The 26,331-nt window shown below is 37.6% G+C and overlaps 1 long non-coding RNA gene across 1 annotated transcript in view; it reads right to left on the reverse strand.

Annotated features, from left to right (window-relative positions):
- LOC119086775 overlaps positions 1-25,419 on the reverse strand; it is a 52,977-nt gene extending 27,558 nt beyond the window's left edge. The window contains exon 1 of the long non-coding RNA XR_005090129.1: positions 23,654-25,419. This is a non-coding gene — a long non-coding RNA (uncharacterized LOC119086775). The remainder of the gene's footprint in view (positions 1-23,653) is intronic.
- Between the last annotated feature and the right edge of the window lie 912 nt (positions 25,420-26,331).

Here is a 26,331-nt window from a genome sequence, read left to right on the forward strand (position 1 = left end):
GACGCCATGACTCAGTCGAGCATAAAATCGTGGAGTGGGTTGGGATGGTACAGCCTAGCGTAACTGCAGAGTGCAATGCAACCAACCATGTCTTATCAGACATTAGGCAGTAACTGGTCTCTTTATGCATATACATGTCTGGCTTGTATTAAAATTCTGCAAAAATTAAATGAGATTTCAAGGAAATTTTATTAGTTCTTTGAGAATTTCCTATTTGATCTTATTTACCTCCTCCAATCCTGCAACTCTTCCCAGACTCACCCAGCCACCCCACTTCCTTCTCTACTTTGTATCCTTTTTCCTTCCCATCAAGACCAAATATTCTTTAATGTGTGGCCTACATTGAAGTTGTGGTTGACTTACCAGGTACTATGTACACACTTAGAACAAATTTACCAAGCTCCACATCTGGGGTTGGGGTTTGACAGCTCACTCTCTCCTCTATGCTGGGATTTGGTCTGGCTTGAGCTTGCACAGTTCCCATTCACTGTCACAGCCGCTGAGTTTGCAAGGACAGACAGATGCCCTGCTGTGTCCAGAAGAGCTTCCTTGTCATCCACTGAAGGTTCTTTTAGAGGAGGGTCTATGCCTAGTGTTGAAAGCTTTTTAACACTGCTTAAAAAAGTCACAGCTTTTTAAGAACTGAATGACACTGCCACCAAGTCCCGAGTGTTGCTGTCAGATTCTCAAGCGGTAATCATGATCAGACTACACAATATCTGGGTTTGCCCTCATAAACCTTGGAATTAAAAATAGCATTTTCCCCTGAGCCAAAGAAGAGCAACACTTTAAGAAACACAGTTGAAGCTTAAATATCTAAAGTTTTGAATTTCTTTTATTCTCTTAGCAAACTTGTTAAGAAGCTATATATCAAATTCCCATATCATGGAAACCAACATATCAGGAATTCACTCTTTTAAAAACACAATCTCTTTTCTTTTTCCTAAGATATCTGCCCCTTAAACTGAGGTTACTATTAAAAATTAAAGTTTTAATTCAAACAAAACAAAATAGCACTTTAGTGACAAAGCCTTTGAAAAATCTCAACATTGTAGGATGTGTGGAGTCACATAATCTACTCAGGAAACTTTTTAATATTTAATTTTGATTATTTTTAGATGACCCAGATCATATGTATCTTTTCCAGGCCTATAGTGTCTCGGGGGTACAGTACAGATAGCATGAGAAGTTCCAATTCCAATGAGAATTAGACTATCTGTAAGACCGTGTTTCCTGTTCTACTGTGATTTGGGCTGAAATGATCTATTGTTGGGTGGCACTGTCCAAAGCGTAATATCTCAAATGACCTACACATGGATGGAGCTGCACAGTCCCCAGATGAGAAGTATTCTGTGAAGCCTGGGATTTGATCTATAAAAGGGTCAAGATTTTTTTTTCTTTTGGTTAAATATAGGATTAAAAAATTAAAGTGGTGTTTGATGAAGAAATATTTCCTTAATGAAAACTTTTAAAAGACTATTTCAAAAAATCATAAATCATTCTCCTCCCCAGTAAAATTTCAGCTACAATAACCATTAAAATAAGAACACTAAATGTACAGTCTATTTGTATCCCTGTCTTTAAAGAAATTTTTATTTCAAAAATTTACCATGATGGTGGAGGACTAATTTAAATTTTATTACATTTATTATTCAGCATGTGTATGCACACATCAGTATGCACATGGGGGTCAGAAGAGAACTTGGGGGAGTTGGTTCTCTCCTTCCAATATACAGTTCTTAGGGATTGAACATCAGGCTTGGTGGCAGACACCTTCGCCCACTAAGCCATGTCAAAGGCCTGAGGATGGCTATCGAAATCCCTTGAGGTATCACAGGCAAGGAGCTAGCTAGCAGTGGCTTCTGTAACACCTCCCAGAGTTGAAAGCCTCCTTCTGGCTAGGTGAGCCAGTCTGCCCTGACTTCACTCTTCAGTGCAGTGTGGAAACATGCCAACCCCATCCCCATGTTTGTTTGTTGTTTATAGTAATTGATACTATAATAACCTACTTTCTATAGTTTCAAAATGAAGAGTTTGAATATACTCAAATTGAGAAATTTAAGTCAAACTAGTTTTATAGAAATAGATTGCCACTAGACATACAATTAATGTATTAAAGATTTACTCATTTATACAAGAGTAGACAAGGAGATAATTGATAGATGAATGAAATATGTAAAACGCTTATTTTTATTAAGTTTTAAACAATACAGGCTTACAATAAATTGTTCATTAAAGCTTACTCTTCCAATAGAACATTTACCTCTACTCATAGTTTATTCTTTTAAAGTGTTTACAGCGTTTTTAAAAGAACATACAAATATAATGAAAAGATAAAGCTACAAACCCGAACATAGGTTCAAAGTAATTAAGTTTACTTGTACAATTACAATATTTGCATTTATGTAACATACACTAAATATACATACTTTTACATAACTGGTTAACAATCTTTTCAGCAAATACATGTGATATGTATATATGATATATATAAAAAAAAAACCACGAACAAACAAACCACTGACCTCTCAAGCATGCTTACTTATACAAGTTAGTGATGTCACATTCAGTACTGTTCCAATGAGAACATACTAGGAAGAAAATGGTTTATGCCTGGAGGCAAACCTAGAAAGGTTAATGACCCATCCAAGCTGAGTGGCTTAGCTAGTGCTTCATCAGTGTCTGTAACAGATTCAAGACCAGTCTGTCCAAATACTTCCTTGAACTCACATGCTGAAGTCACTGTACTTATACTTGTTTTTACTAGACCTACATGAAGCAATACTTCTTATTGTCTTATATGCTATATTTAGGGATCAGGGAAAATAAAATGTTCTTCTAATATATTTAAGGCAATAGAATGTCTTTTAGTTTAAATGACTGAGGTATGCTAGCATACCAAGGTTACAGTATGTGAATAAATATGTATAACTAAAATTTACTATAAGCATTAAGTATGTTAACCTCTTAAGAGCTTGCTGTATAAGAACATACTTCATTTACATTATCTCTGAAAAGAAGACTTTTTTTTGACAATGATTAGAACAAAAGCAAAACTTGGGTTGGGAATGTAGCTCAGTGGCAGATGCTTGCTTGAATGCCCAAGGCAAAAGACTCAGATTTTAGATGAAGTTAAATTATTTACTGGAAAAAGAAACAGGTTGCTATTTTTCAGGTTAAAATTGAACCTGGAAGTTAGCTCTACAGATTGATTAAAATTCTTTTCTTATATGTCCTCTAACTGCACCCCACAATCCTACCTTTTCAGGAAAAGTATATTTACATTGTCTTTTAATAGCAGGCTTTAGTCAAATTGCTTATCATACCATTCTTTCTGTATGAGAATCTACACTGCCTGTGATCCCTGATAAAGTAGCAAGTCCCAGTCATGACAACACAAACTCAGTGGGTATGTAATAAACCTTTTATAAGATAAGGTTTTTGGATACAGTTCAGGCTAGCCTAGAATCTGACATGGTAGCCTAATCTGGTTTTACATCATTATCCAACAGTCTCAGCTTCCTGAGTACTGGGATTTTAGGGACACACCATTATACCTGGTCTTTTTAAAGAGTTAAAAAATAACCGATCTCGCAAAGCATCATGCATTTCTTACCATGAGTGAGTTAGTTCACCCTTTTACCTCTTAGAGTTGATCTCATAACAGACCAGTGACAAGATTAACTATAAGACACAGGCCATCTAAAATTCCTTTCTCTTTAGTTGATTTCCAAGGCAGAGAGAGTAAACAGCCTTCTCCCAGCTTTCTTACTTTTCACAGCTGAGAGTGTAGGATGTTTACAGTATCTGTCACTCAGTGCTCTCTAGAGCAGGTTGGTGGTGAGCAGCACAAGCCTCAGGAAGCCCAGCAGCATTTGGAGAGACAAGATTGTGTTAGAGCAGAAGAGCTTCTAGGTCTGGAGCCGGTGAGAAGGCTGCAGACTGCTTACTTTCCTGATGACTGCTCAGTTCCTGTTCTGCACACGCCAGGATTTTCCTGGGGTCTGTGCGGTGGGCCCTAACCACTTGGGAATTTGATTAATTTTGAAATTTAACATTCTATGCTTTCCCAAAATAGTCTCAGAAGGTTCCTTTCTACTTATAACTATGTCTTTTAACTTCAGGAAGACAAGTCCACCTTCTCATTATCTTAGCCAAATGACTCTGTTGTGCTTTACTCCTGCATAGAACTGAGAAAAACTGTTCAACTGTGTCTGCAGACAGATACCATTCAAAGGTTTAATTACTGATAGCCGGTTATCTTAATTATGGGTTATAAAGTCATAAATCAATCAAATGAGCAGAGTAAACATGTCAGTTGGAATACAAATTACATGCATTAAAATGGTACACTAACTATTCTAAAATAATGCTGGGAATTTAAAGTCTTATATGTGGAAGGAAACAAATCTATAACTGGCAGCGTACACATAAACAGAGCCCGTCAATCCCTAAATTCTTCTCTAACAATGAATGACACAAATGGTTCTTGGAGGTCATTTGCTAAACTGATTTGTTGGATAGTGAAGCAGAAAGTCATCACTGATACAACACACTGAAAAAGAAGCCTACATGATGAGACTCCCACCTATGAACCAGAGTGGCACACATCTCAGGAACAGACACAAATCCCTCATTCATGCATTAGACAAACATTTAGAGGTACCTGCCACACACTAGCAATGTTGTAAAATGCTAGGTAAGGAGTAAGGAATATTACCAATCTTTTCCCTCAAAACACAACCTAATCTGCAGGCCATATGTATCAATCTCAGTGTAGAAGGGACTGTGGTGGGTCAAGACACACCCCTGAGTTAGATGCTAACTGAGACAATGCTGAATATTAAATAAAGTGGTTAGACGAAGGTGTGTTGTAGGGACCTGAGAGGGCTGTACACTGAGGAGGACAGTATATATTGAAATTTATCAGAAAAAAGTCATGGAGAAATAAAAGTCTATATTGAGACCCTCCAGAACTCAGTAGTTAGAAGATGAGGGGTGAGAAGTGAGGCTAGTGAGACAGGTGCTAGGGAAGGAAGATGGGTGACACAAATGCCAGGCTGTGTAACTGGGAAAACAGCAGAGGATGTGGATTATTTTAATACCAAAGCTAGAAAGCACAAATAGGAGAACACTCAGAGAAAGCAGAGATGGGGAAATCGAATTCATTCCTCACACAGGTTTTAGTGACACCACTTCCCAAGGAGAAGTGAGTGCTGAGAAGCAGCCACATCCAAGCTGACATCCCCTGGAATCTGGATGGGAGGCTCACAACCCAGCGCGCTGCATATTGGACTTCTGGTGCCCCTGAAGGAATGGCATCTCAAAGAACTTCAAGAAGCGCATCCTTCACTCAACTGTTTCTGCACTTTTCATCACCCAACTAGCTAGCCCCATACTGTCAGATCCCAAATCCAGAATCTCTTCCAAAGCAGCCCCCACTGATCTTTGTCTAAATCTGTGCCCTGTCACCCTGGAGGAACTATCTATTCCATCCTTTCCACGTTACTATGCTCTGCATGCTTGTCTACCACCAACTCATTGTTCATTACCATCATCATTATAACTTTCTATCTCTGAGAAACCAAGCTACTTGACAAGTTAGTTTAGTTTCACTCAACTTCATTCTGTTTGAAGAAAATCAACAAGATAGAGCCAGAGTTTATTGGGTATAATCAGTAAATATTTAAAGAATAAATATATGAATGTCACTATCTAATGTCTGGTATTTTAATGCCTTCAAGGTAATTATTTGGACACACTAACAGATGAACTTGTTATAATTCATTCATATATATTTTAAAACTTCCTTTTAGTGTTTTAAGTGTGGAAAATCCAAGTTAAACACACACATACACACAAACACACACTTTGGGATCCTAAGGGTTTGAATGATGATATATATGAATTTTCAATGATGTAATGAAAAAAATGTTCAAGTAAAATTTCCTGACAGCCAATTTCAGTCATATTTCCACGTGAATCATGAACACAGACCACTTTGACACCGTTAGTCACAATAAACAACTGTGGGTCTTAAGTTGAAAAGTTAGCTAATTCTGGCTACAACCATGGTGATGGGTATGTGGCAGTGGCCAAATCAAAGGTATTCTGACCAGTGTTTAAAAATTGAAACATTTATTAGACAACTGTATAAGTAAATCACTGTTTTTATAGTACTATCAATCTTTGAGTTAAATCTTGTACATCTACTATAGACATACTGGAGCAACTTTAAAAACAACTGTCATTAACAGAATATCAAATTGGTAATAGCATGACTTAAGATACTAAGACTATTCTGTCTCTCTAGTGAATGCTTTAATACAAAGTAGCTTCTGACAACTAGCCACTGTGTTTCAAGTCTACAATCAAGCAACAAAGTATGTGCATGTGCTTTTGGGAAAGGGTATCTGGCAAACACAGAGGAGTGACAGCAGTAATACAACCAAAGAAAGAAGCGGGGGGGGGGGGGGGGGGCTGGGTAAAGATGATTTTAACCTTCTTTTCAATACTAATTTTTAAAAAGAGAATCTACTCCTGCAACATTTATACAAGTTTAAAAATTGCATCGGTGTACTGTGATTGTTCTATCACTGTCCAGCATTCATTTGAAAACTCTGGCTTCACCAGAAATGGAATAAAACTGCTAACTCTGTCTTTGAATACCCTCAGATGATATAAAATGATAAAATAACATGGCGACACCTCATGATGTACCAGGCATGTTCTCTCAGAGTACCTGCTCTCAGAAGCACTTCCTGTGATACTATTATACAGATGTTTCCAACTTTAACACATAACCATGTCTTCATTCTTTTGGCCTAGTCCCCTCTGGAGGAAGAGGTTAGCTCTTTCTCTCAAGCCAAATGTAAAAACCAAATGTTGGTTGCTGTCTCCACCAAAGCCACATGCTACACAAGATCATGTGGTGACATTAAAGGGAGGCCTTTTGTGACATTCTAATGGATTAAATGATTCCTTCTCAAAAAGTGGTCTAGACAAAATAAAACACACCAGCAGGTGTCACTACAACGCAAAGCTCCTCCGCTTCTCTGCCCTAGTGAGGGAACGGAGCTCTCCATTACAGCAGTGAGCTCAAGCAGACTCCAGTGCTGCTGGGTGACACTGCCACACAGTGGCTGCCTCATCTAAACAGGAGAGAACAGGCAAACCTCAGCTAAAACATACTGTACAGTACACAGGGAATGGATGCTAGAAATGACTTCAAATGCATTGAGTGGATATTTTAGGAGGTCAAAGACTTTGGATATTCAGGTCTGTCCTTTTAGTAGGCAAACCTGAGGGATCACTCTATGGTGATGTTTGATGGAGACCGACTGAAAGCCAGTGAGCCCAAGTGATCACTCAGCACTAAACTCTCCACCTCCCACACTGAGCTTGCCTCCTGAGGAAGTAAAAGCAATTGTTGGGGATATTCATAACTAATAAATCACAATATACAAGATTTATTTTAGAGATGAAACTACCTAGGCATTTAGTAGCATTTTGTATCTTCCTTTAACTTCCTAAAAGTCTATGACTACCTATAGAAATGTTTATAACACTATACTTTGGGTTTTAATATAGATGTACTATAAGTGTCAATAATCACACAAAGCAGTGGCAAGGTAAATGGACCTGTATATACGCACATAATTACATGTATATAATTATTTTATCCACGTTAAAATTGACAATGATTTTAAATTGATTATAATACATTAAAGAGGCATATTATAGCCACAGAATAAAAATCAGCAACACCACTTCTTAGGGCAAGTCTAAGCCAAAAGTATGGATGTGGCTGCACAAAAGCTAGACTTACCTATACGCCTCCAATGAGGAACGCACTATGCAGCCTCTGGTCCATGGCTGCTATATTTCCTTTTGTTTATGCTTTAATCTATTCAGCTTACTTTCCATTATAGCAGTTTGGTTCTTATCAATTTGTGAATGACAAAACAACTATCTCTGTATTGTACTGGCTTTTAAAATTTAAGGTCATAATGAGCAACAATCAAAGCTTATTTATTGCATTAGATTGCACAATCTTCAACATGGGTAGGCACTGCATGTACTTCTCAGGAGATCATGAAATGTCTATAAACCGCTGTCAATCAGCGTTACAACAGGCAATTGTGGAATCAAGAATGCCTGCTGCTAGGAGCTATAATATGACTTACCAGAGTAATAAAATAATAAAATGCAGGGATCACTAGGTTTTTGTAGTCATCAAAACTAAGGTCAATAAATATTTTGAGTTAGCATTTTGCAGCTAATAAATTATATATGTATACATATAAAATCCTGGCATGGCTCACAAATCTGTTATGCTTAAGCAAAGTGCTCCACCCCCAAAGAAAGCAAGCAAACAAACAGTAAAAACAACAAAAAACCTTACTCTTTTTTAACTTGAATATTTTTAAGATAATTTATCATGATAGCAGACTGGTAGAAACAAGTATCTACATGAGAATTATCAGTTAAAATGAAAGCAATTTCGAGAGTAATTTGGCATAATGTATCAATGTAACACATTCACTTAAGTCATCCACAGGATATCTATTTATGACACTTTTTTAAGTACACTGTTACTTTCAATATAACATAATTGCATGGCTACAAAAATGGACCAGTACTGAATATGTAAAAACATAAAACATTTACGTTTGAACACTAGAATGGTAAAGCATTCCTTTGTGGACCTTTTGTTATACTTTCTCAATGTTTCAATAACTTTTTACGACAAAGAAATACTGAGATCTCACAGACTCATGATGCTGAGTCTATGGTGAGAATTCTTTTTAAGGAGATGAATAAAAGACATTTGCTGCTGCCCAATAACCCATTGCTTTGAAACAGCAGCAGCAATGCACATATTTCTCAGGTAACCTACTATATTTGGTGAAAACAGAGCAGAGGGCGTTTTATACTTTAGGCAATCTGACAGTGATCCTTGTCACAGCACCAAGGGCAGTATCCCAGGGCAGGGTTTTGTGGCTATTGTATATTAACATGACACAATGTTTTCTTCTGATGAAAAACAGAACCCAGGAGAACCAAGTGAAGAAAAATGTGCTAAGCTTATACAACAAACTAGCACTGAAATACTTTGGACACTGTCTCAGTACAGAACTAATTTTTAAGTCTTTCTCATCATTGACAAACATTAAATCTACCAGTTTTTCTTTTCCATTATATTAAAGATGGCAGCTTATTTCCACTGGAAAAATTAATTTATGAGAAAAAGAACTGTGGCAAAGGAATTGTTTTCTTATTTTCATAAAATAAAAACTTCTATTATAGTTCACTCTTTTTCCTCATAAAAAAAAAATTGGAGAAAACTTTAATCCTGTCACTGAAATTCATGTGAGAACTGTATGTTTCCTTTCTAGCCCATCAGAAGACAGAGAAGTTTGCAAGAAAAGCATGAAGTCCAAATACATCAAATGCACACACAGAACCCTGCCTGGCTCAAAATCTAACTGCTTAAGCCCCGTGCTAAAGTGTCTTTGGGCAGCAAGAGACACCTAAGAGGATTTAAGAGCAAATTAATAAATAAGCAAGCTATGTGTCCCTAACTCTCCTCCCACAGGGACTGAAGAAAAAGCAACACTAATCACATCTTCAGGAATGAGCGGTTGCCTTAAAGTTGGCCTAAGAAAGGAAAATAAAACCAAATTGGTCATTTCTTTAACTGGATGAAATCAGAAGTACAGGGGAGAAAGGAAACTGCCTGACTGACAAGAAGCTTCCACATTCCTCCAGGCTCCACCACACTTGGTGTGCTATCGTAGCTTTCTTACTCTGATACAAGGCCGACACACGTCAGTAAGAGCTGCTTGTGGAAAACTTTAATGCATTGTCCTTTATGTTTATGTTATTTCCTCCGTAAAGGCATACTAGTAAGTATGGATACTGTTCTCTTGCTGTGCTGAGTCACAACAAGAACAGTCTAGAGCCTGAGTTTGGATTTGGGTTCCATTTGCTATTTGTGTTACATTGGGAAACAATAAACTTTAGCACATACTCAGCTTTAAAAAGAGATATCATGATCAACTTTCATTAAGATATACCTCAAGTTTCTAAATTTAAAAGTGCTTCTCAATGTATAATTAAAAATTAAGGACATATATATGGCAGTGTTCTAGGTAATAGAGATCTAACTGAATTCTTGGCATCATAATACTTACAAAGAGACAAATATAATTACTTATGAAAATAATATACAATTTTACAGTGATGGTAAATTCCCCATATTATGGTATCATTTGTAGAAGCCCATTTTAAATGGATGAGACCATTTAGAAGAATGGTCATGTATGGCCCTTCTTACTGAAGTGATAGTTGACCAGAAAAATAACTGAAACAAATGTTTATCTGGCATTTTCACTTATATACCTAATTGCATCTAGACATTTCCACATCTCTATGTGACATGCATACATGTGTGAGACCTATGTATATATTAATAAGAGACTGAAAGAAATCCAGAAGCAAACAGACCACCAGGAAACACAAAGAAGCATTTAGACGATAGCAGTGTTGAGAAAAGGAAACATTTATTTTCCCTTGGGCAACTGGGTGACACACAGACTTTCTAAATTTGAGCAAAAATACTCTAGCCTAGCATCCATAGGAGACCTGGGAACCTAGAACCAGGCTTCTGCAAGCAGTAACCTCCAAGGGACCAGACTTTTCCTTTTTCTCAGTCTTTTAAAAGGGTTACGTTTTAGACTAAGGATAAGCTGCACCAGATAAAGGAAAATGAACTGAGATAGGGTTAAATAGGAGTCCTGGCCCAGTTACCTTGTGGTTTTCCACCTACAGACCTTTTGAGACCTGTGAACAGGACTGATTAACTCAGAAGTTGGCTCAGGTATAGTGTACACCTAAATAAAGAACTTTCAGAAGATGATTAATGTGAACCCTCTGAGGCAACAGTGAGCAAAGTGGTATTGCATAAGCAATTCTCTGAAAACTCTCTAAAGAGCATCAGACTTGGGCAACGTAGTAAGACTGACTCATTGTTCTCCTAGTATTTTCCTCTTGGTAAAATAATCAAAATTCATATACGGCAGTTCTAAGTTCAAGGACATTTACTTTACACGACAGTGTCACTTTTAGAGTATGTTAACCAGACTGTGAAAGCTATTGCTAGTATGCACCCGAATTACTGACATGAGAAGTCTAATATTACTAATTAATGCTTTAGAAAGCAAGCTGCTCCAAATTTCAGTTTCTTGGGGTTTATGTGCTTCACAGTTCTATCAGTTTCCCAATCTGTCTAGACCTTGATAAGACATTTAATTTTAGACTCTCGGCAACTTGAAAGGCTTCCATTTTAGCATACACTATTTCTCAGCTCTGATGGGGCCACCACCTATTCAGCAACTGCTTCTCACCCACTCCTGACAACCTTACAATGTCTGGCAGTAATGGACAAGAGAGAGCAGGGAGAGCACCTGACTTGTTCACAGGTGTACCAACAACTCTAGCACAGAGTCCTACTTAGAGTAAGAGATGAACAAGTATTCATGAGTGAACACACATCTGAAATCCTCTGCCTTGGAGCAGCAATCATGTTTTAATTTTTTTTTTAAAGGTATAAGAGAAGGTAAGAGGAAATTTGTGTAATTTGGGTGTTGGTTTTTAATTTCCTCTTTTTGAATGATTAGTGGATGGACAGATAGAGAAAATGTGTTATGCAACACATATCTGATCAGGTCTCTCAAGATGTCCTTGTGGAAAAATTTAGTCAGAATTCTAACAGTTGTGGAGAGTCTTACGTGTAGAATAAATGTGTCCTAAAGGAACTGATAGCAACAGAAACCAGCCAAGCAGAGTGGTAAACTCCAGTCTTCACTGACTGGACTTTGGATATTTACTGTATAACATGGCAACTTCTGTTCAGATGGCCAATTAAACTAGAGAGTAAAGGTTTCCTAAACTGGGCATATACCTTAAAAAGCTTATGACTTGGGGTCCACAAAGACATTGACTAAAGATTAGCACAATGAACCACATTAATGTCAATAGAAGGCAGTGTGTCCTAGAAATTGCCTGTGCAGTACAATTGAGGTAACTCCTGAGGCTTAAGGATAACTTTAAGTACCTATTCAAATTCAGGTCATGGAAGAACAGAAAAGGACCCACTGAGGCAACCGAGCAACTCAAGAGAGAACAGGACAGTGTCTTCATGGCTATGAAGCCCAACCTGAGTAATACTAACTGAAAAAGGCAACAGTCAGGGAGAGTCATGCTATCTTTAGAAGTCAGTCAAGTATTTATGGAACCTTTTCTGGCACTGTTCTAGTGCTGTGGGGATAGAGAAGTAGTAGGCACAGTCCCCACGTTTTAAAGACACAGTTCTGTCATAGGAAGACTAACAGTTACAGTCCCAAGCCCAAACAGCAGAGGCCTCAGTGCGCTCAACAGGCACAGCACAAGTGTGGCCTATAACCACAGCCTGAATTTACCAAACACTGCTGAAAAGGGGCTGTTTCTTTCTTTAGAGAAATCAACAAGTTACAAACACACTTCAGAAATTACCTTTTAGATTTAGTTGTTTTAGTTTAAATGGGACATAATTCACTTATCTGGAAAATGAAATTATGGGGATTAATTCTTTCCTAAAAGCACCCTCCCCCGTAAGCTGAAATGTACAGGCCAATCTATAACATCTGAGAGAAAAGAGAAAAATAAAAATAAAAATAAGGTATTCTAGATCTTTTGTGGACTTGAGTACTTTAAGGTCATGGTGTAACCAGACTCGGTAGATATGACAGGATCACAGATAAGGCAGAGATTTGTCATTAAAAAAACAAAAACAAAAAACATCCTAGTATACTTAATAGCTGTGGACTCCTAAAGTGCATTCTCATCTTAAGTGGGGTTCCCAATATACAATATTCCTATTTCTTGGTGCCTTTATTAGGACTTTATATAAATACTAGAAAAAAAATGCCTGAAAAACGAATATATGCCACCCCAAAGTTGTGACCTTTTAGCTGGTCCCCAGTGAAGCAGAACACTTTTCATTGCCAGGTTGATGGTCTCCATGCTTTTCTGAATCTCTGACTCTTCATTCTCTTCCTCCCCTTGGCTGTGCCTCCCTCCCTGCCTGTGTTATTGACAAGGACTTCTGGCTAGTGATGACCTCCATCATTCTTGTGTTCAAAGCCTGTAACTACTTAGGACTTGGAGGAAAGGACTCACCTTGTTCCTTGGCAGATGTCCTCTGTACTACTAACCAACTCTCCGGTACCAGCCCTAAGAACTTTGTGTCCTCAGCTGCCCTGGAGAACTTGTGTGACTGGGGGCAAGCAGGAAATGTAACAGGAGTATCTTTTCCCCTAGTTTGTGTAACTAATTTTTAATGTAAAGCTATTTATGTGCAAAGCTTTTGAAACTATCAGGTCTTCCAGTACACGTGTGAAAGAAAAGAACTCCATTGTTTCTGGCCTAGTTAAAGGCATTATAAGACCTGTAGTTGTTGAATAAATTCACCTTCCGAAGAGATGGTTACTTCCTCACTAATTCCCTCAAGCAAAATATTTGAGATCAGTATGAAGAGACTACATACAGCTCTTTCTTCTGCCAACTCCCTTTCATGGACATGACAAAATGGAAAAAAAAATATTACACAAAGTCCAATAAAGTAGACAAATGCTCCCAAGTCCACAGACATCCTCGTTCTTAAGTACCCTCCCTCTACTGGGGGGGGGGGGACTTCCTTAGATCCATTCAAATAAAAAAACACTCATTACTACATTGAATTTTATAAAATCCCATTGTTAAAATACTTCCTGTCTAACTCTTGCCAAATGGGAGGATTACTGCTGAAAGACACAAGGCATTATGTGACCTCCTCCCCCTCCCTGATGAATGTCAGGGTTACACTCTGGCACACATACAGCTCTATTTTCTACAGAGGATGCAGCTTTCCAGAGATGTGAAGGATCTGGAATGAAAACACTGGCCTTCATCAACTCACTTCCTCTATTGGAAGGGAGTCTCCCAAATAGCAGCCTAAAGGAAATACTGAAATGAAGTCACCACTGTTTAATCACAACATAAAAGTAGCTTGATGATGTGACTGTCTCACAGTGGTGACTCAGGTACAGCAGTCAGACCTAGGAGTAGAGTCTCTGTGATATTTATTGCAATACCTGGGAATGAAACCGAGGGCCTTGTACACACTAGACACCGAGACTTTTATTAATGTAATTTTAGATGAACATCTGCATAGGTGCACACAAAGTAGGACTCCAAGTACTACTTTAAAAAAATATATAAATGCTGGAAACTTAGAATAATGACTAGAAAAATACAGAAATTATTTGCTAGAGTTGAAAATGTTCATTTAATAAAAAGGTACAAAGCTGTGTACAAAAAAGGAGCAAAGTTTTCTAGCAAGCAAGGCTAGTTGAAATTTAGTAGTTCACTATGGAAGCCATTATTTGTTTAGTCAGCAAGCGAGTATTCTCACTGTGCTATACAGTGCCAGGGACAGTCTTTATCTTAATGCTTACTGTTAGAGGAACAAATGATTATAGCTACAAAAATATTACTTCTGAAGCAGCTCCTGAATATATAGCACTACATATCTCTAAGATCTGTAATGCACAGAAGAGTCTTATTAATTCAGAAATGAATGTGACTGAGATGGTAACAGAGTTCTTGAAAACATGTTAACTAAGTGGCCCATGTGTCAGCTGATGTTCTTGCTACATAACACAGGAGAGCCTCCAGACTATAATTTCCACATATTCTTAATAACATCAACATAGACTAAGCCATGGAAAGCTTGCATGGCATCCTTTTTGACTGGGGTGTTTCACTTATAAATATTTTTCTCATCTCACATTGAAATTACTTCCCTATCAAAAGGTATGTAAAAATGAAAAGATTGTTAAAGTATTCATATATTGCCATAGTTTTGAGGTAGATGTATGAGCTGTGATGGTTAATCTTGACTGTCAACTTGGTGGAATTTAAAATAACCATAGAAACAAACCTCTATGCACTTCTGTAAAGAGATACCTTCACCCCCTAGATTCAGTTAAATAAGATGGGAAGACCCACTCTGCATGTATCCAGCACTGTACCATGGGCTGGGGTCCTGAACTGAGTGAAAAAAAAAAAAGTAAGTTAAGGGGTAAGGTCTAGGACTCACCTCTCTCTCTCTACTTTCTGACTATAGGTATAATGTGACCAGCTACCTCACAGTCCTGCCACCATAATGATAGACTATGTCCTCAAACTGTGACCCAAAATAAGGCCTTCAATTTGGTCCTTGACTGGTATTTAATTACATCAAGGAAGAAAGTAACTAGTACAGTGACTGAATAATCAGAATAGTACTGCTGGATTACTCACACTTAATTCTGCCAACAGCTAAAATGTTTACATAATAAACCACTGTTCATTTATAGAAGATCCATATGGAATCAAGGATGTAAATATATAGAAAATCAAAGACCAAAAGGTGTAGTTGTATGTGTGCATCTGTTTATAAAATACCTTTGCTTCCTGTGCTTATCTTCTGATTTTCTTAGTTTTAACTCTGAAATATAACTTAATTGGAATTAACACTTCACTGAGGTTTAGAAAAAAAAATAACTTTTTTAAAAATTTTTATTTACACAGTAGGCAGTCAAATATGTCTACCAAATATTTTTCTTATGGAAATGTACGCAGAAATATTTGTGGAAAAACCTGAAAGCATTTTTGTAGTGGAAGAGGAAAGGAACAAAGTGCTTTCACCGCAGAGCGGCATTTACCACACGCAGGAGCCCACGCTTCGCTAGCTCCTGTGCCCGGCCAGAGCTGGTGCTGGTTATGTCAGCATGCGTTCTTCTGTCTCTAGCACAAAGCACTTGGCTGTGGCCACCAGCTATATCAAGGAGGCAAATCCAGAGTCCAGCCCAGGACAGGGAAGCAAAGTGAGCAGTTACTTCATGGTGACACCAGGTAATTGGCTTACCTTTCTAAGAATTAGAGAAAAGTGGTCATCTCAGAGAAATATTTAAGGAAGAATAAATGCTAAAGTTTGAATTCAGGGCTGGGGATAGAGCTGTGATATACAATACTTGTCTATTGTGCACAAGGTCCTAGTTTCAATTCATAGTACTGAAAAGAGAAGTTTAAATCCCATTTAATTACAGATGGGAAGGCTACAAGCCTATCCAAGAACCTACAAAATAGGGGTGCAATAGAGAAATACCTTAGAGGAGAAAATCAAGTTTCATTCACACCCTTAACTCAACAGTCTATGAAGGTGAAGTACATGAAAACTCAAAGTTCCTGCACAATTTGGCAGATCATGGTTCTGTTTAAGAAAATGTTTTAGAAAACTGAATGATATCCCCCTAGAATTTTTTAGAGATCTTGGTGAAGAGGGGATTTATGGAATAGAAAAATGATACCTCACTATGGCTAACTTTGCCCAAAGGGCCTCTCTCTCTACAGGTACAGTATGACCCTGCCTCTGGAGAAGAACCTGGAGAAAGACACCAAGGCAGGCAGGAGATGATGGCAGCATGAGAAGCCCTTACTGAACAGAATATATCATTTCATTCAACAGCTGCCGAAGCTCATTAACTGTGCTGGCATGAAATGATTCTTTACAACCACAAAAAGAAAGGAAAACAGACAGCAGCCTATTTACAGATGCAGCAAGAGTGCTGTCCCTTGTTTGAAGCTTTGAAGGGACACAAAACAAGTCTGCATAATAAGTTTAACCTATAATTCAACACTCTTTAAAAGTGTAGCTTGCCATTAAGTTTGGAGAGCTATTTTTGCACATTTTCAAACTTCATAAATATTCTAGCTTATTTCCTCACCATACTGCTTCCAGATACCCTTTTACCTGCAGCAGGCCAGCCAATTTAGGCAATCTCTGCTGGTAAGCACTCACCTTGCACCCCGACATTTCTCTCCACACCTCCCTTGTACTTCATTTCCTCAACCTGTGGAGAGTATGCTCCATATGCCTTCACAGCCCTTTCAGCTCAAACTGGTTGGTCTTTATCATGGGAGCCTCAGTAGCTTATATTCTTACTTTAGATTCCTTGCCACTTACTGAAAAGCTCTGAGTAACTGAACCTGTCTAGGTCTCAGTTTCCTCATTTGTAAAAATGTAAGAATCCACTTCTATCACAATACTTTTGTGCTAATTCAGCTGTGACAGATACAACAAAGCAGTCAGAACAGTGCTTGGCACATGGCATCTACAATTTTAACAATGCCATCAGCAGTCCAGGGCACCAGGCAGCAATACACTTTTGTCATAATCACTTCCAATGCCATCACCGGGAAAATTGCTGAAAGGCAAGTAGTAGCACCCAGGGGAAGAAAGATGTATGTAAGCATCTTTCCTTGCCTGTCTTTCTCTCCTTCCCTTTCTTTCCTCTCCACACTCTCCAGCCCCATGGTGAGTTAGGTAAATGAACACTGAAGGCTCAAGAACACATGGACATGGTCCTTATCCCTTCTGTACAGACTTCCTCAATGATGCCCTTCTGCCTCAAGTTTAAAGAACTTGTTATGGACAGGTCTTGATTTTTATTTCTCCTTCATTATCTAAAACTTTCTTGTTCTTTAATAGCCCATATACAGAATAAAGGAATGTGAAACAAATTATTCCAACCTGGCTCATTTACATAGTATATTAGAGTTGGAAAAAATGCCCTGCTTAGTGGTGATAGTTTATTGTTTTTCCTCTTCTTGGCATGGAATTCTTGTCGGACCTTTTCTGGAAGGACTGACTGGTATTAGGTCGGATTCAGGAAATGCTGGTCACTGGTCCACCTCACATTGTCTCACTCCACCTATTAGTACCACAGTGGGCAAAGATTTTTTTTCTATGTAAAGCTTCAACTAGCCTTCCTACACGTGAGGCATTTACTAAAGCAAGCTGATAATCATTAATTTTCTTAAAAAGTCATATTCTGGTAGAATCGAATTCTATGTCTAAGGTCTTATCATTAAACTAAATTCAAAATCCAAAGTATGTTTCATAGAAACAAATATTAATCTAGTGTCGATTAATATATTTTAACTGACCACTATTTCCTACAAGGATCATCTGGCTGCTGCTTACCTCTCTATGACTCTTATTCACTACAGTGAGTATCCTTGAGTACTTCCTAGTCTTTTATTGACACACTTTTTGATCATTTACTTGCTGTTTCCTCTGCATTTACACTGTGCACAGCAATTTGCAGACAAATGAGGCCACAGCATAAAAAGGAATACAGGCATTCTTCACCAAGGAAATGATATTTAGAACCAAAGATAAAGTATGAGTGGGCGTGCATGTGCACGTGTGCAAGTGTGCAAGGACTTATGTGTTTGGGAGTAGCAATGAGTGATATAAGAACAATCATCTGTCAGTGGAAGGAACTGAGTCAAGAGGAAGGGCCCAATGGACTAGAACAGTATAGCTGGGGTTTAAGGAGGCGAGGATGGCAGAGGATGGGCACAAGTCAGATCAGAAACACCTCTTCAGAAGGGTCTCTCAAAAGGAGGCAATACAGTGTTTTTGCACCTTGGCACTGAATTAAATTTAGCCTGAATTGTAAGAAACCAATGAAATCAACCCAAAATCTACAGCTATAGTATGGAAATTTGGAAAACTGTTTCAAGATACAGTTAGACATTATCCTATGAGCAATCTATGCAGATTTTCTACTTCTAGTTCAGTTTTAGACTGTTGGAACTTATTTTAAGTAAAATATTGGTTACTGGTTAAAATTACGTAGCTGATATGACTAAGAAAGCCACCAAAAACATAAAATATTTATAAAAATTATATTTCCTAGATAGGAAGTCCATACTTAAAAATTACTAATTGCCAAATAATTTTAATCTAAGACAATAACTAAAAATTAAATAAATTAGCAAAATGACTTCCTTGGTATGTACTTAGAAAGATCTACTGTGTCAAAACAAGAATGCTCAACAATGAACATCTGAATTTGCAAATTCTACAAATTCTCTGTCTTATTTCTGTACAGTTATATTCAGAGCAAATAAGTCTTCATCCAAACAGGGCCAGGATGTTTTGATGACATAAACTCACACATCCTGCCAGTAAGTAAATACCTAACTGGGGGAGTTATGACAAGTGATACTGTTTTATGACATTGTGTATTTATTTACATATTCAACTGTGGTATTTCTTAACTAGTTTATGTAAATTTCCTTTACTTAAAGACTTCTCATTTAAGCACTGTATTTTTCAAGAGTTTCATTCTTGTGCTAAAAACTCACAAAATCCAAAATTTAGCTCTTGTGGTCAGCCTTGCAAGAAATCACTGCGTGTAACAACTTAAGATACAGTATCACACTGTTTTGTATTTCCTAACAAGAAAGATTCTGATATTGTGAAAGGGAGCTTGATGGACTTTATTCCTTAATCTTGCTAACCATGGGAGGCTGTGAAGTCTGTGGAGACAGTACTTCACATTTAGTGACTGTGCTGAATGAATCCCCAGTCTACTTTGTTTAAATTTGCATTTTGCAAGAAAAAACTTTTATTCTAACAGCACTGCATTATTAAGCTTATATAATAATTAAATCTAAAAATTAGAAGGGCCAATTAAGTCTAACTTGGCAACACTAACTTACTCAACCACGTTCACAGTGCCAGACTTTAAGTATATATCAGTGACAGATAACTTGTCATGAATAACTGTTAATGAAGTCTATTAAAGAATATTTAATTCATCAAAAACCATTTGCAAGATCCAGTTGTCAGGATTAAAACATTCCTTTTCTGAAATGCACTGCATTGTGAGTCCACAAGTAAATGTTTATGTGTGTGCGGTCTATAGTCTGCAAGAGGAAGTGAGAGAACAACTGTAGGAGTCACTTCTTTCATTCTTCCCAATGAGGCCTAGCACTGAACTCAGGTCATCATCAGGCTTGGAAGCAATCACTTTACCCATGAGCCATTTGGTTAGCTCCACATTTAATAGATTTATAAAAACAAATAACAAAAGAAGCACCACCCCCAAAGTAACCACCCCCAAAGTAACCACCCCCAAAGTAACCTTTATTTACTGAATTTCTGTCAATAAGAGGAATGAAAATGAAGAAAAATAATAATCATTAAAACCTCAATTTCAAATGGCTCAGTTCTGTATTTGCCTAGTCACATATACAACTATAACATATATACTATATATATATATGTATAATACATATATGCACAACTAGAATATATACTATAATATATAATAGTATATATAATTTGTATAATACATACTAATAAGCCCACTTTCCCATTTATTTAGAATCTCTAGTACTTTTTCTGTACTACTTACAGGGAGGGCCATGTGAAAAAAATTTTCAGTTCCTTTAGCAAGTTTTTTAAGATAGCTCACTAGAAATCATCTTTAGGATATTATTAAGTCACTTCAAAAATTAAAAGAAACACTTAACATCCTATTATTTTCTCAATAGACAAAAATAACTGGCAACTTCAAATTAGTGTTATTAAACCATTAAAACCTGACAATACTTATGAAAGACTTTGTTCTTGATAGGTAACATTTAGCTAATACTTTGCATAAGAAAACAACACAATCTAATAGCAATGTAGGCAGAGATGGCACTCACCGGTCTAGGTATGAAATCCACAAAGGACCCCTGTCATGGTCTATGGTGACATATTGTGTACCCTAATAAAATTTGCCTAAAGGTCAGAGGACAGAATAAGCCACTAGATTAAACATAGAGGCCAGACAGTGGTGGCACATGCCTTTAATCCTAGCACTCAGGAGGCAGAGATCCATCTGGATCTCTGTGAGTTCAAAGCCACCCTGGACTGTGTGAGATTGACTCAGTCTAGGAGAGAAACAGAGCCAGGAAGTGGTGACACATGCCTTTAATCCCAATACTTGGGAATCATATGCCTTTAATCCCAGCACTAGGAAAGTTGAGACAGGAAATGTTGTGGGTGGGCAGAGAAAGGTATATAAGGCGTGAGAAGACAGAAAGCTTTTCAGGCTGAGGAGTCCTAGAGGTAAGAGGTGGCCTGTTCCTTTGTCTCTCTGATCTTTTTCATTATAAGACCATTAGAAATCAGAACAACAATGTTCAGTTTTGTCATCACAATCCTCACAGACTGTAGCTGTCCTCTCAGGGAGGAAAGGAGTTACACATGTATGCTATTTATGGAACATCCCATAAACTTAAGTGTGGGTTCAAGTCAGAGTTCAGGAAAAAATAATATCGTTTAAATGAATCACCAATGTCACTTTCAGCTCTTACATTCGTCCTTTAGAAATCTCTTTTCAAAGGACGTTATAATTGCTATTTTGGAAAATTACAAATAAAACTAAATATACACTACTTAGGGATTTTAGGCATGCTGCTCACTTTTAAAACATTACTAACTTTAAAACACTTGTTTTATGTTGTAGTTCATTTAAGATGATTTATTGAGCAGATATGGATGTGAAATTTAAAAGAAATATTATTAAAGAAAAAATAATGAGCAAGTTAATTTATATAAAATGATACTTAATCTTACAGAAGTGCACAATAACTTTGACAATATAGTTATATAAATGTAATACTGCTAAGTTTTAAACTTAAGTTTATTTTTATAAAATGAAGAAAAAAAATCCAGATCTTATTTCAACTATAAATAGCACATTGTTGATATTCTAAAATAGCATTTTAGATTATTACTATGGAAATGAGCACAAAACATAACAGATATTAATTTCAAAATGAACCAAAATAGCTAATGGAGTTTTATATCTGCTGGCTTAAGGAATATCTAAGAAAATTTACAAGTTAAAAAATTCCAGTAAGTAATTTCTTATATGAAGGAAATAACCAAATAGAAGTGGAAAGTGGAAAATTTAGAAGTCAATGAAGCAAGGAAGGGAGTGTGAAATAACACAGGGAGAAGATAAAGAAAGTGAAGGTCAAAGACTTTCTTCAAACCTACAGCCGTTTCCCTGGGAAAGACTGTTAGTTTCCCTAGGACATAGCTGAGTTACTTACACTGAATGTTTTCAGCTTACCTATTAAGCAACATTGCACTCAGTTTCAGACCCGAGGGCTCTCTATCCAGCCCCCTGTTCCAGAGGTAGTCAACTAACTCTTCATGCCTAGCATGACTAATTGAGTTTTCTCACTTGATGGCTTTATGTATGAGGGAAACTCACTTCTATACACCCATCTCTCCATCCAGCCACCAACATGGCCAGCACTTATGGAATGCAGCACAGTCCTTCAATATGTCCTCCTATTAATAAGATCAACACATTAAATGAGAGAATAGAAGCTGTAGTTTATAATGAAAATACTACCTTTCAAAAAACTGTGTTTTAGAAGATAAAGCTACTGCCTGCTTCTCTTTTTAAGGTGTTTCATTCCCACAATTTAACTAAACATTCACATTAAGCCATAAGAAGAATATAGATTTTCAAAAAAGGCAACTTAGAAAACTTGTCCTTCAGAGATCTGTGATAGACTTCCCATTCTGAAACTGTCTTCATAAAGAATGGAATTTGATGCACTGACTGCTTTGAAGAGAGATGGTTACTTTACCAGTTCAGCTAAAAGGAAAATCTCAAAGACCGTACAGTATTTTTGATCAGCAAAACAAAGCCAAATATACTTTTTAAACCCTTTGTGAAAGACTAAACCAAGAAGGGATAGGTGGTTTAATTCAAGTAATATGAAACATGAATTAATTCTCTACTTTGGATTTTACTTTCTCTTTTCAAATAATTTAGCTACATTAACAGAATTTTTTGTGAATGGCTCTAAAAAAAATACCTACTCTGAGAATTAATATATAAATAGTGGATCAAAGAGCCCATGTTTTAGAATGATTTTTTTAAGCATTGTCCTAGCATACTTAAAAAAATAGTTAATGCTATATAATACATTACTTCAGTTATCTCAAGAACACTGTTACATTTTTTTTTAGTTCATATACTACATATTCTACGCATAGGAAGAATACTTCTATCTGTGGTTTAGAAGTTGCTTAATTTATATCTTTTCCACCCAAGCTTTGTAAAAATAAATCAGAGAAAACAAGGTATTGGTTTCAGCAAACAAGATAACTGCTCCTTGAAGTTGGAGGCAGTAGGCAGCTGCAAACATCCGACTGAAAGCCCGTTTGTGGCTGCACAGCTTCCAGTCGAGGATGTTTACAGTCGCTCACTGTCAACAGAGAGGGGCCTTCTGCAGCAGTCTGTCTCACTGACCTGACAAGTCCCCTGTAGGTGTTTCTGAAATGTACAGGCACCATTTCTGTAAACTGTAAAGCCTCGTTCACACAAATAGGCCCTAGAAAATGACTGTAGTTCCAAACAGATGCTTCAGGAACATCTATTATTCATCTACTAAGTGTGAAAAACATTTACTAAAACAACATATGTAAATGGACTTCAGCCATTACTGTTGGCCATAAGAAACAAACAGGAAAGTGGTGAGGTGACTGACTAGGATTACAACATGTACAAGTTCATCAAAATCCTTCTTGAAGCAAAAGTAACCAGGAAAAAAACGTAATTATCAACACAGCATAAAATGCACATTTGACATTAAACACTGAAATAGGGGAGCGTAGACCAATAAAAACAGTAAAGTTATAAACAGACAAAAGACTTACGTGCTGCTTCTACAGATCACCTTTGTTCTGAAACCCGCGTTCATAGAGGCCTTGTCCAGTCAGCTGATGTTTGAAGGAATAAGCAACAATCAGGAGGAAAGCAGAAAAGGCAAGGAGGTGCCGGTCTGCAGGATCAGTCTGTGGATCTGAGTTTCCCACTGGAAAAACACAGAACCTATCGCTGGCAGCAGGGGCTGGCAGCAGTGACGCACGTTAACTCCACATCTGAATGTTCTGAATTCCACTCCCATTCTCTAATGAAAATAAATGAGGAAAACGGAAGGTTAAGCTCTATCAGTCACTACTTTTCCTGAAGTAATTCAAAACCCTTCTGAGTCTAGTGAAAGATTAAGCTGATACGGCGGGTGTGCCCTTTCTCTGAGATTGGGTTTTAGATGAAGTTACCACAAGGTTAAGCTGCCAATGCCTTGGGATTTTATGATACAAAAATCCCCACAGAGAGCTTCATGTTTGTGGAAACTAACAAATGTGATGAGCTCCATAAATTTCTTTTTCAAAGCAAAGGGTAGTTCTATCCCATTATGGTTAAGAAAGTTAATCTTTGAGGCAGCAGGTGAAAACAAGCTGAATTATGTTGTGGCCATTCTCTTTATTAACTAAACACTTTGAACTATTAAAACTTCCTAGGGAATCACAACTTCTCAATGGGTCAAGTCACACGAGGGAACAAAGCAAACCCTATCAGTGCTGGCAAGTCTACATTCCAAACATTCCTAGCACTTGGCATTCATAGACCACTGCTGCCCCAGCTAAGTCAATCCTAAACTCAGCTACAGCCACCAACCTTGTGAACTTCTCACCAAGACACCCACTCCTTTTAAGTGGCCCACAAATAGAGAGGCAGGGTGCTCTTTAATTAAAACATAAATACCAGAACTGGCACCCCAGAGGATATTGTATATCAGCAACTGTTTACAAAAAGAAAAGGTTTTCACTCCCATAAATTTTTCTCAAAGTAAAGGATCTCTTAGTTGCCTTGGAATCTGTCCACTTTTGAGTAGTAACTTTAAATTAAAAAATGTTAAAATCATTAATTTCCTGGTATATACTAAGCAAACAACTTCCAATAACAATTCTTTGTGAAAGAAACATAAAACTTCGGCACCACTCCAGCCTTTTGCTCAACACTTTATGAATAAAGAGGAAAAAATTCTTTAAAACATGAAAGACTAAGATCATACATACAAGAGCTCAAACATGCAAGAGCATTTAACAAGGAGCAACTCAGGGTTTCAGACTCTACATGTAGGGTTTTTTTTTTTAGCAAAATACAAGCATAGTAAAACCACACAAAAGCTAAGTCGATTTATTCAAATGGATGCTGGATAACTTGCCACTTCAGGTGTAGGTCTGTGTTAGGTAGTTGTTTCAATGACTTAGGATTTTATTTGTTGTTGAGAAGCAGAGATTCCACTTGGAACCATAATTCTTAAAGTTTGAGGGTTGAGATAAGATAGATTATCCATTTGGCTTCTTCTAACCCCACATACCTAAATTTCAGTTTGCCCCACTGCTTCTCCAACTCTTCCTCAAAGGTGGGAAGCTGCTGGGTGTATGTATACACCTGGCAAAAGCTACCAAATGCTTCTGCTACACCTTTCCAGCAGAGAACCACTGACGTAAAATATCTGAACTAAGTAAGTGTGCTTCTGACCAAAATATCTAGAAAATATGAATGTTTTTAAAAAGTGCTGCAGGTCGCAGGAATATATCATAAGAACTCAGCTGGTTATGGCAAAGTCACTATCTGGAGGGATCAAGGATTTCCTCCAGAGGAAGCCAAATTCCAAGGAGCTTTTGGTGTTATTTGGCTTGTTATTTATCAGCTGTATTCTGTTATGAAAATCATGTGTGCCCTCATAGTTTTCCCAATTGACTTTTACCTAAGAAGGGCTAACAATGTGGACCGATCACTCTCTGGACATACACATTCCAGGTATTTGGAAAGGCTTTCTCTGGAATCAGATATCTCCCTTAGCCACTTTCAAGGACTACAGGAAACACTGCCCAGGTGGGTGCGCAACTTCTGAGGATAACAGTGATAACAGCCCACATGCGAGTCTCCTGACTTAAGGTAAATTCCACAAGGAGACACCACCCAGGTGGTCGCTCAACTTCTGAGGACTAACAGTGATAACAGCCCACATGCAAGTCTCCTGACTTACGGTAAATTCCACAAGGAGACACTGCCTAGGTCAGGTGAACGTTAATAGTTTTACACAATTTGGCTTGGACCCTCCCTATGTATACCGGGACTTCCGGGGCACAGGAATGAGAAGGGAAAAGAGAATGGAAGAACTAGATGGGTAAGAACTTGAGAGGAACAAACTGAGATGGGGAAGAACTAGATTGAAGGGCTAGAAGAGAAGACTAGAGAAACGAGATGGAAGATGAGGAAGAGCCAGATGGGGAAGAACAAGATGAGGAAGAACAAGAGAAAGAGAAGGAGATGGGAGAGGAGGTGATATGGGAAAGTCCTAGCTGGGTAAGAACAAGGTGAAAAGAACCTAGATGAGGCAGAATTAAGACGAGAGAATTAAGATAGAACTTAAGAGGGAGCAGTAGATAAACAGAGAGAAATCAGGCAAGAAAGGAGCTAGGCACGAGAACAGAACTGAAGCTGTGTATATAGGATGTTATCCCAGACGAATTAAAGC

The sequence above is a fragment of the Peromyscus leucopus genome, chromosome 16_21 (assembly GCF_004664715.2).
Source record: "Peromyscus leucopus breed LL Stock chromosome 16_21, UCI_PerLeu_2.1, whole genome shotgun sequence".
In the NCBI taxonomy this organism is placed as follows: domain Eukaryota; kingdom Metazoa; phylum Chordata; class Mammalia; order Rodentia; family Cricetidae; genus Peromyscus; species Peromyscus leucopus.